Source organism: Helicoverpa armigera, chromosome 10 (genome assembly GCF_030705265.1).
Source record: "Helicoverpa armigera isolate CAAS_96S chromosome 10, ASM3070526v1, whole genome shotgun sequence".
In the NCBI taxonomy this organism is placed as follows: Eukaryota; Metazoa; Arthropoda; class Insecta; order Lepidoptera; family Noctuidae; genus Helicoverpa; species Helicoverpa armigera.
Window position 1 is genome coordinate 7,792,825 of NC_087129.1, and position 10,567 is coordinate 7,803,391.

The window sequence follows — 10,567 nt, forward strand, 5'->3', positions numbered from 1 at the left end:
TTGGTTAGACTGGTGTCAGACTTACTGGCTTCTGACTACCCGTAACGACTGCCAAGGATGTTCAATGACAGCCGGGACCTACAGTTTAACGTGCCATCCGAAACACAGTCATTGGTGTCTAAGATATACTTAGAAAGTACATACAAACTTAGAAAAGTTGCATTGGTACTTGCCTGACCTGGAATCGAACCCGCGCCCTCATACTCGAGAGGTTGGTTCTTTGCCCACTAGGCCACCACGACTTACATGCCTTTGCTCATACTACATGAAATTGTATAAGAATAATTTTCATATGCCATCACTTTAAAATATTTATTGATATGAAGAATGGTAATGAACAAAGCATCAAAAGCTGCGAAAAATGAACAACATTAGGTATAAAATGAATTTCCTAATTGAGTACAATCGACAATTGTCACCGGTAAATAAGGGACCAACACATACATAAAAGTTGGAATTTTTAATATTTTTTGTAAAAAATATTCAAATGTATGGATTAATTACAAATTCTCAATTCAACTTGAAACTCTCATTATAACGTATCGAATTGATCAGTTGATTGATGCTATTTATCTTATTTCAGTCGACTTCGTCTCAAGAAATGTGGACGTAGATGAAACCGACCAACTTCAAACTTCAAAAGTTAATCAAAAATGAACTTACCAACTGGTATCAGCAATAAATACCTGCGCGGGCGCTTGTGGGACGCGTGCTCTGGGCCACAAAAAGCCGCCAACTGACTGTCGGCCGTGACCCACAGTTTTTTAAAACGCGCGTGCCCTCGGCGCCCGGCTAAACAACCCTTGCGTATTCATAAACCCGCTCGTCATACGTCGGGGAAAGTCTCCACACAAAGAATTACTGCATCATTTTATCACATATTAAATGCGTCGTATTTTAGAAGATTTTTTCGTATTACCGTTTGGTATTTGAATTGTCTTATAATTGGAAGAGTTAATGCTATGTCGTCCGCAATTTGGGAGCTATTGTCCAGAATATGCACGAATAGACGATATTAAAATTCTGCTTATTATAAAAGTCTGAAAAGGCCCACCAAATAGTAGTCGTTCCAAGCGAAGCTCTTTGTTCTACGTTAATTAAATTCTCACTGCCTCTACAGCAGAAAATGTGCGTCATTAGAAAAAAAGAATTTTATCTCTCGCTTTAAGTTGGCGGACTGAAAATTTATAATTAATTACTTAGCAGACACATTTTAAATTCTTAATTAAGCAATCCGTACTTTCTCCCGCCTATAAATTAGATCGAGCCGTTTCCATAGAGACTACTCATCCTTTAAAGCGGGTCGGGGGGAGGGAGGGGGGCTTTACAAAAAATATAACTTAGGGTGAGTAAAAAACCGTGGGGTGACTCAGCCGGCCGCTGCACCCCACGACGAGAAATCTACGATCAATATTAACTCTTTTTTTCAACGGGGAAACGCTGAATTTTTAAGTCGTTTTAAGTCGCGACGCAACGTTGAGGAAATTATGCTCGCGCAGAATATTTAGCCACGCTTCACGCGATCACGAAGAGAAACTAACAATATTTGCAGTTCGCGATCGTCTATAAATCACTCGGCCCTCACACACCGCGTGGTTTGCCTCATGTGCATTTGTCAAGGTCGCACCACATATGTTTTTGACATCTATGACACTCCATTGTTGTTTTTTAACAAAATCGTTGAGACGCAATTTAATTTAACTCTGCTTTGTAGCTAAAGTAAAGAATACAGATCTCCTTATTTGGAACACTACAAATATGGGTCTTACAGGTGATATAAGCTCAACCCACTCGTATCTATATTGGTATAATCAAAGAAGTGCATTATGTGTGACATTTAGTGTTGTAGTTAGGCCATAATGAGTATAATAGATTCTTTACGTGTGAAACATCGCTAAGCGTTTTGATGTTATGTATAAAGCAATTATAAGTTTTTTTTGAGAGCGATAATAATGTAATAACACTAAAATTAGGAAACAAACGATACAATGTATATGTCTTAAGATGACACTCAAAAATAAAGAATCACACCATTGCAAATCGTACCGTTAAGTTTTATGGCTACTATATCTGCCACATCTTATATAACTTTTCCTAAAGATCATTATATGTTATATTTTAAGATGATATGTATTGGTTACCTTAAATTTTGTTCAAAGTTGTTTAATAATTTACTTAGTAAATAACTTGTTATCAATTTGATAATTATTTACTTGAAATAATCTAAATTTTATTAAATCATCTGAAAATAATATATGTAGAGTTATAGGTACTGTCTTGTCACCAAAATTCAAGCTTGATAAATCGAGTTGGTTTTTCCATTATTCTACAAGGTGGATCCAGGTTTTTTATTTATTTGGAATACAAAAAAACATAACATGCATGCATGCATAATTAGTAAGAGTGCATTAATAAAAAAGCTGTGTTAAGCCCGGTGTGTGCGCAGACCCATAAAAAACGTTCATTAAAAAAAAGCTATTTATGACAGCGGCCATTATCATCCAATAAATCAGCTGGCCGCTCTTCTGTTTTTCGATAATGATTCTATTATTATGGAAAAGCGTTATGTAACTGTAACTTTTTTCCTAGTGGTTAGTAGTGTGGAGACGGCACCTTTTTCTCTTTTCAGAGATAGTGTGAAATCTGAAGTACCCGTTTCATCATTTTGTTTTTTGGTGTACAAAATCCTTTAAGTACACGTTATACTACGCTTTATTTTCATTAGGTAATTATAAAGTCTTAAAAACAGTGATTATTTAAAAAAAAATATTAATGCTTATTTGCCAGGGACACGGTGCATATCTATCTACAAAGATTGAGGAAAAATATTAGGTTTCATATCAAGATCAAAATATTCGCAAGTATTTTTTAAATATTAAAAACTATAACATTTCTCAGAACTTACAATAAAACAAAGAAGGCATACAAACAATACTGTGGAGAGCAAAATCCGCCACAAAATAAAAAAATAATTATTAAAAATAATCAACTCTTTCTCGGGAAAACTGGTGTGATAAAGAAGCTCACTCCACGGGCGCGAGCGGTCGTAAGTTTTTATGCGTGTCGGTCGGCTCGGCAGGCGCCCACTGTACGGGTTACAAATTGTGGGGTGAAAGGGGTAGTTTTTTTCTAATCGACTTTCCTAACAGTAATAAACGATATTTATCTTTGTTAATTATGGTTCGCTCCGCGTTTTGGTAGCTCTGTGCGTGTTTTCGCCGTCAAATGTTTGTGTTATTATCGAATTACCTATGTTTGTCGTTAATGCTGCATTTGTTCGTATTACAGCCGCGGGCTTGTCTTAATAATCTTCCAAATGAGGGTTTTTAACGTTATTTTAAGAGTTCTCTAGTAAAATGATTGAATGTTTTATAACATGTGGAAACGAACAATTCTTTTTCATACCGTAATTCGGAATCAAGCGACTCGCATGTAAAACATATTGTACAATTTGTAAGTTCAGACTTCGTAGGTATAGGTTGTTAATTAGTAGGTAATGTAAAATACTGCGTGTAAAGAAAAAGGTTATGTAATTTCCGTATTAAGTTTCTTACAAAATTTGATGAAAAACTCCTGTTGTTTATTAGGTTAGATTAGTACTTGCTGGTGCTGTAGATACTTGCGCCATTAGGCTTATGATTATGGAACTACCAATGTTTCTGAAATATAAATGGACTTAAATGATTACAAATTTTGATATGCCTTGCAGATTTTAGGCACCTGAAAACAATGCAAGACAAGATGTAAATACAGAAAAATAAAGGAGTACCGATCTAAGGCATACATTAATTCTGTTTCTTGTAATACGACAGACTTATGCATAGATTCACGTTACATCGTTCTCGATTATTAACCCTCATTATTACTACCCTATCATAAATTAAGGTTGGATTAAAAAAATGAAAGAAAAAAAAGTAATTCTAAAAGCTAAATGTGCACTTTCAAATTTTAAAATGAGAAACGAGGGCAGTGATCCCGCGGGGCGCATGCGTAATATCAACCCTTTTTTACCCTTTCGCTTCCCTGAGCTTTTTTTGTAAGCGTTTTTGTAAAGGGTTGTATGGGGTAGGTACCTGCCACGCGACTCAGCGGTAGGGTTGAGTTTTTTTACAATGGACCGTCACGCTGTTTTTACTGATGCAGTTTTTTCTCTATGAAGCCCTCGTGGAGAACAATAGAAAGTGCATTGACCTTTAACAAGAGATCAGCTGACGCATAATGGTGCACTTGCGAACACATGTGCTATTGATTTTTACTGTCGTTCAAGGTCGCACTATTTCATTCATGAAGCCACGACGCACTTTAGTTGCACTCATACATTATTGATTCAAGGACTGCAGAATCAATGGGTAATTGGTTAGATTATTGTTAATCGGTACGGGTATATGTTATGGTAGTTTATCCTTCTAGAGTTTTCTGGAAATATTATCTTCCTTTCTATGAAATTACATCACATAGGGAATGAGCGATCAAATAACTACGGTACATACTAAAATACCTGTTCCGTCAAATAATAGACGTGTCCTAAGATATTTTTCATGGCAAGCATGCGGACACATACAACGGCAATAAATAAAGAATTTGAAAAGTTTTCAAGTCTCTACGTTAATCACAGGTTGTATTCTGGAAGCTAAGCTACCTCATAGATCATCATGAAGCTATTGCTGCAACATTGTATACTTAAAGCTTGTAGAAATCTGTCAGTTGAACTTTAAACATGATTAAGCTTTCAGGGCATATGATAAGCACAAAATAAGAACAACACAATTATCTAAACTGTGCTCCTTAAAATGTTTCTGAGCCTACCCCTTTACTAGAATACAATAAAACATTATGTTGTAGGTCTGGCTAGACAAGCGCGGCGCAGGTGGTTAGGCATTCTTAAAACAACTGCGAATCGGTTCTATCTAGTTGAGAGTAAATTGGGTAGGTTTTACGTGCTATATAATCTAGGACATATGTGCCTATATGTTCTAAATGTATATATGTTTAGTTTACGTAAAATAATAAAGAACATCAAACATTCGCTTTTTAACGCTAGTGAGTACCTACTTACCTACCTGTTTTAAGATTGATGGAACATTTTTTTAAGGACTTTGTCTTATCTCATAAAATTAGGATAATAATATTGAGTCAGACATAGAAGGATTCTGTCACATTTTTATAACTATTGATTTTATGATTTACCCTGAAATAGTGAAAGAGTTACAGAAAAAAAATATCAAGTAGTGTTTAGACTGATAATAAAATTTTATTTGCTGCGTTCAATAATAATTCCTAAACTCATAGAATTTACTCCAGTTATTTTGAGTTTTGGTAAAAAATATTGTACTCCAAAATATGAGTTAGCAAAACATAACGTTATTCTTTACAACTGCACCCTTTATGACAATACAGCAGTACTAAGCGGGCGGATGGTGTCATCTTTCGCAGCCGTACATTTTTGTGCAAAAATTGTAAAAAGCTGTGCACCGGTACTTAACCCACCAACACTGTAACCCACATTGATCAAGGTGTTAAGGGTTATCAAGTTGCAGCCCGTTACGCGTTCTGTATATCACGCTTTTGTTAAAAACTCTTTTTTAATAATGTATAAAAAACTTTGCCCTTTTACGCTAGCTGTCGCTCGTTTTTGCTGATATGAACTTGCTGGCGCTGAGTTGGCTTTGATTGAGACGTGGCATGGCAGTTCATTATTGTGAGCTTTGGGTATATACTCGAAATATGATTATTATGGTAGAATATTTAATTTTGGACCATTTATTCAAGTAACAGTCAAATAATAATTTAAGTGACACGTTCTTCTCAAGTATTTACTTCTGTGATATATGTATAGATCAATCGTTGCTTTTTGTTTCTTTAATTTTCACGTTTGCATGTTATTTTACATTGTATAAATGCTAAACTGATATATTATGTACATCACTTCTCACATACGTATACTGAATTGATACTAAAGAAGCTGTACAAAGAAATTCGTAAAATTGTACAATTTGGTTTTAACGTTGTTAATATCAAAATAAATAAATTGTAAAAACTATAATTGAATATTATAGGTACATATATGTATAGACAGATACATAGTTTGCCCACTAACTATAGATAGCTGAGATGTCCAGAAGGAATTCGAATCATGTAGGAATTAGGGCGTAAATAACAACTAGGTATCTAGATACTCGTAATTAGGCTAAAACAGTCCGCCTCCTCTACTTTATCCCACTTAGCAATAATAAACAGCTGGTACAACCTATGTTTACCTATCACTTTCAGGTAGGCAGAATATTTTTTTTCATATAATTAGTTATCTAAAGTGATTAACTCTGCTCAAAGGGTCTTTGTAAAGAAACAGGCATACAGCAGCACACCGCATTCGCGATTCTAAAATTAGTGGCAGCTGTCGTGCCGCCCCCGTTTTACCTACACCTTACTTTTTACTAAGAAAAAGGAAAAAAACTTTGGGATCTTTCCTTCGCAAGTTGAGAGTGAGCCGGCCGAGATCTGATTTCGCAAAGATAGAGTTTCATCAGTAGACAAGGCGTTTTTAAGAGTTCTTTTTAATTATTTCTAGCTTTGGCCGAAAGCGGGTCACGGCTCGGGTGACACGTTTATTATTCAAACAAAATCTTTTATTGAAAACGTAAGAACCACCCAAGAGCATACTGAAGCGTTTATACAATTTCCGGAATTAATTAGATCTTTGTTGATTAGATTCTTTTTAATGTGATTGTTTTAATTAAAACCATTTATAATTAGTTGAGTTATGTAAATCGAGTGTACCTATGTTATAATAAATGCTTTTCACTAAATGCTTCTTATGTAGATATAACACAGAAAAATATGAATGCCTAACGAATAGGTGTCTGATAAACAACATAGATAAAACTTATGGTATATTTTTGTAACTTAGTTTAAAAAGTATTAAAATGTACAATTGCCTCTAGAAACCTATTTCAGAGTCTAATAGCATACTAAGCAAAATTCCCTACTTTCGTCACCACAAAATGCGGCTCTCGGCTGCTTAGATCATCAGCTTAGCACCCTTTCTGAATACATTTCTACAAGAGTACAAGACACATACATTGTGATGTTTGTCGCAAGTGTGCATGTGACGTGCCGATGGACCTTTGTCTCTATTATCAAAACATGGAAGAAAGGACATTACAAACAGATTAAATGCAAACAGACCCAACGGCTACTGTGCGGTAACACAAACAACTAATGCTAAGCGCACGAAAACAAACTCTTTTGTGTGGCTTCTTTCGGAATGTACCCTGTATACGATTTCAGTGACAATTAGGTACTGTGGACGACTAAAATGCCGCTCCGAGGCGCGCCACTGATACTCGGAGGATTAAAGGATTACGTCTTCGTTGTAAACAAGTTCGCGTGTATTCTCTACTCCTTTCTTAGTGTGCTAATCGGTCTGTGTTGCCGCAATGTTCACGGAATTTCGGCGTTTTTAACAAAGTGTGTGTTTACATTTCTTTGTAGTAAGTTAAGCAATCTATGGATTATTTCATTTAAGCGAAGAGAAAGTATATTGATCAGATGGATCTACGCTACAACAACAAAATTGCTTACAAGCCTGGTAGCAAAGTTCACATAATAGGTACTCCGTACTGTGATTTTAAGAGCAATCCCATGGTAACGAATACAAAAGATAAGGGTTTAATAAAAATAAAATAAAAATGACTTGCAAAAGTCATAACTCATAACCACCGCGCGCGAGACGCTCCGGTCTCTATGTGAATGAGGATCACGTGAATCGCGACAAGTTCCATACATACGGGTTATTAATGACATTGTACAGATACGTCCTTTTGTTGTCAATTAAATACATCAAAAATGTTAAAGGAAGCTATAATTGCGTTGAATAGGAATTTTGAAAAAGGGGACATTTAGCGTAAAAATCAATAATCAAACGTCGTAGCGACAATGGCCGGCGGTTACCCGACTGACTATGAAAATAAATGCTGCTGCGTGACGAGGCGCGGGTGGAAGTTTTTTTAAGGTTACTTCAAACTCGAGTGGCGGGTCGAAACCGTGTCATCATCCACACTTGAACTGCCAATGGAATAAATACTCCAATTATGTTAGACCAAATTATTTTATCGTTCATAATCCAAATGTAGACATGGAAGTAATCGTCTTTGCAACATTAAAATAGTCGTTCTCTTTCTATTGGCATTGAAGTCAAATGCCAATGCAGTGTACATAACATAACATTTCTTAAATAGCCTTCTAAAACGAAAGTACCTATAGTTAGCTTTTTGTATATACGACAAATCCTAGCAATCGTTAAAATTCTTATATCTACATGATCTTGACCAATTGTTACCAGACACAACTTTTAAATCGATTGAGCGTAAAATTCATACACTCATGTCTCAAGCAGAACTCACCTACAAGGTTCTACATTCAAGTATATTCAAAAAGGGTAAACAGAGCGCAATAATTTATTGTCATCTATGCAAAAAACTACTCGAATGTATCGCACACGTGCACAGATTCATCTCACAATGCGTGGCCAATGCATTCTCATATATTTGCTTAGCTCCACACGATTTCTTCTATTCATACTCAAATAGTCTTTGTGACATTCATAGAAAACGTTCTCAATAAAAATTGTTGTATCACATCCAATACTTTCACTTACAAAGGCAAAGAAAATATCTTAAAGAAAACACCAGTGTGTAACCAGGTCAGTTATGTACAAAAACATTATATTTAGGCATAAAATGTTTGGTTCCTTTACTGTCAGTAAGTACTTCTTGTTTTAACTGTAAAGAATTTCTGCCATCAAATTAAAGTGTATTCAACTGTTTCTTTAAACTTTTTGCGTTACTCTTTCTTTTGGGAAGAAATATGTCGCTTTATGTCGATGCAACAGCGTTAAATTTTAGCGTCGGAATGTGAACAAAAACCATTTTGTTGGTTTCATTATTATTAGTCCATCCTTCCTGATGTCTTCCGGTATTTATGCCATTTGGCTGAAAGACGCCTATGATATTATTTAAAAACATGGACTATTTTAGTCGGTATACCTAACATTATAGTTTAAGGCCGTCAGTGGCAATTACAAAATTAAACACAAATGGGTACTATTTACTTTCCAAAGTTAAGAGTCTTTATGGAACTTATCTTGACATTTCGTATTCAATTAAAATTATCGGCTGTCATTGTACCATCGGTTATGAAATAGTGTACATCTATTGTAGGCACGTGGACATACCTAAGTAAATTTATTACTTTGGAATGTTACATGTCACCGCAAGAGTCAACATTTAAAATGCTCATTGAACATTAATATTTTCACAACTGTTATCTAGTTCTGCGCGAGCGCTTTAATGTGCATTCTGGAAACAAAGTGCAACACCTGTCTCCTGAGACGTAATCAATAGAGCGGCTTCGTTTCCGCCACCGCACCACAACCGCACACAAAAACAAATGAATGATAACTTATTACAAAAAACAATAATAACAATGCCGAAAGTGTTCCGAACAGCAGATTATGAGCACGTTCAGTTATTAATTTATACGTGGCATCGCGGTAAAAAAACTCAACCCTCGCCTCACTTAGAAAAAACGTAGGTCGCGACGCAAAAGGGAAAGGGTGTCTCGCTCGACTCGCGTGCTGCATTCTGTTTTTTAACCGTGCTCTGCGGTTTGTTTTTTCGGGTGATGCGTTCCTGTTTTTTAACAACACAATACCGTTGTTAAGAATTGTTTTTTAAGTGCGTCATATTGACGCGAGGCGCGAGCTCAAGGCGCGATCGCTAGTGTTTTTGTGGAGGATCTTATTTTTAAATCTCATCGCTCCTGATAAATGGGGTATACAAGTTTTCAGTGTTTAGTCACGGATTGGTAAAGGGGAAGACTTTTGTTTTTTATGTAAGATGTGTACATTGTATTTATATCTTAAGAGCGGAAAGGAGGTGGGTAAAGCACGAGCGCTGCGAGACATATGGTTCGTTAGACAAAGCCGATGTTTTTCACGAGAGGCAGGTGTTGCATATGGTACGGCGACTGTTACATATAAGTATGTCAATTTACTAAACTGGCGTACAAGTGAATGATGTTAAGTATCTAATTTAATAGATATAATTTCTGAATGCCGTTGAAGATGACTAGTGTTATTAAACTTCCTATTGCCTTCAATAGTATCAATTGATTTATAAGCAAAACAAGTGATTATACGCAAATAATATGCAACACTTAAATCTTAGCTAGATAATAGCACAACAACGTGGCTATAAAACAACATCAATAATGTTTGGAATTTGTAAGTGCGCTATAAAAAATGAGCTATGAAAATGCCATTAAATATTAAAAGTGGAGAAACAGAGAGCTTAACAAGAAATAAAACATCGTTATAAGAGGCTAGGAGACGACCAAGTCGCCCCCGGCCGGGCTAGCTATCGGCGCGCCTCAGTTAATGCCTACTTATACCTTATTATATAGCGGAGTTTGCGTTGAGGAACAAAATTAATTGGTTAAAACTCCTCTCAGTATCCAGGGCGGGCCACCCCCCACCTCCCTCTTAATTCCGTCCTCCCCCCCTCAGGCC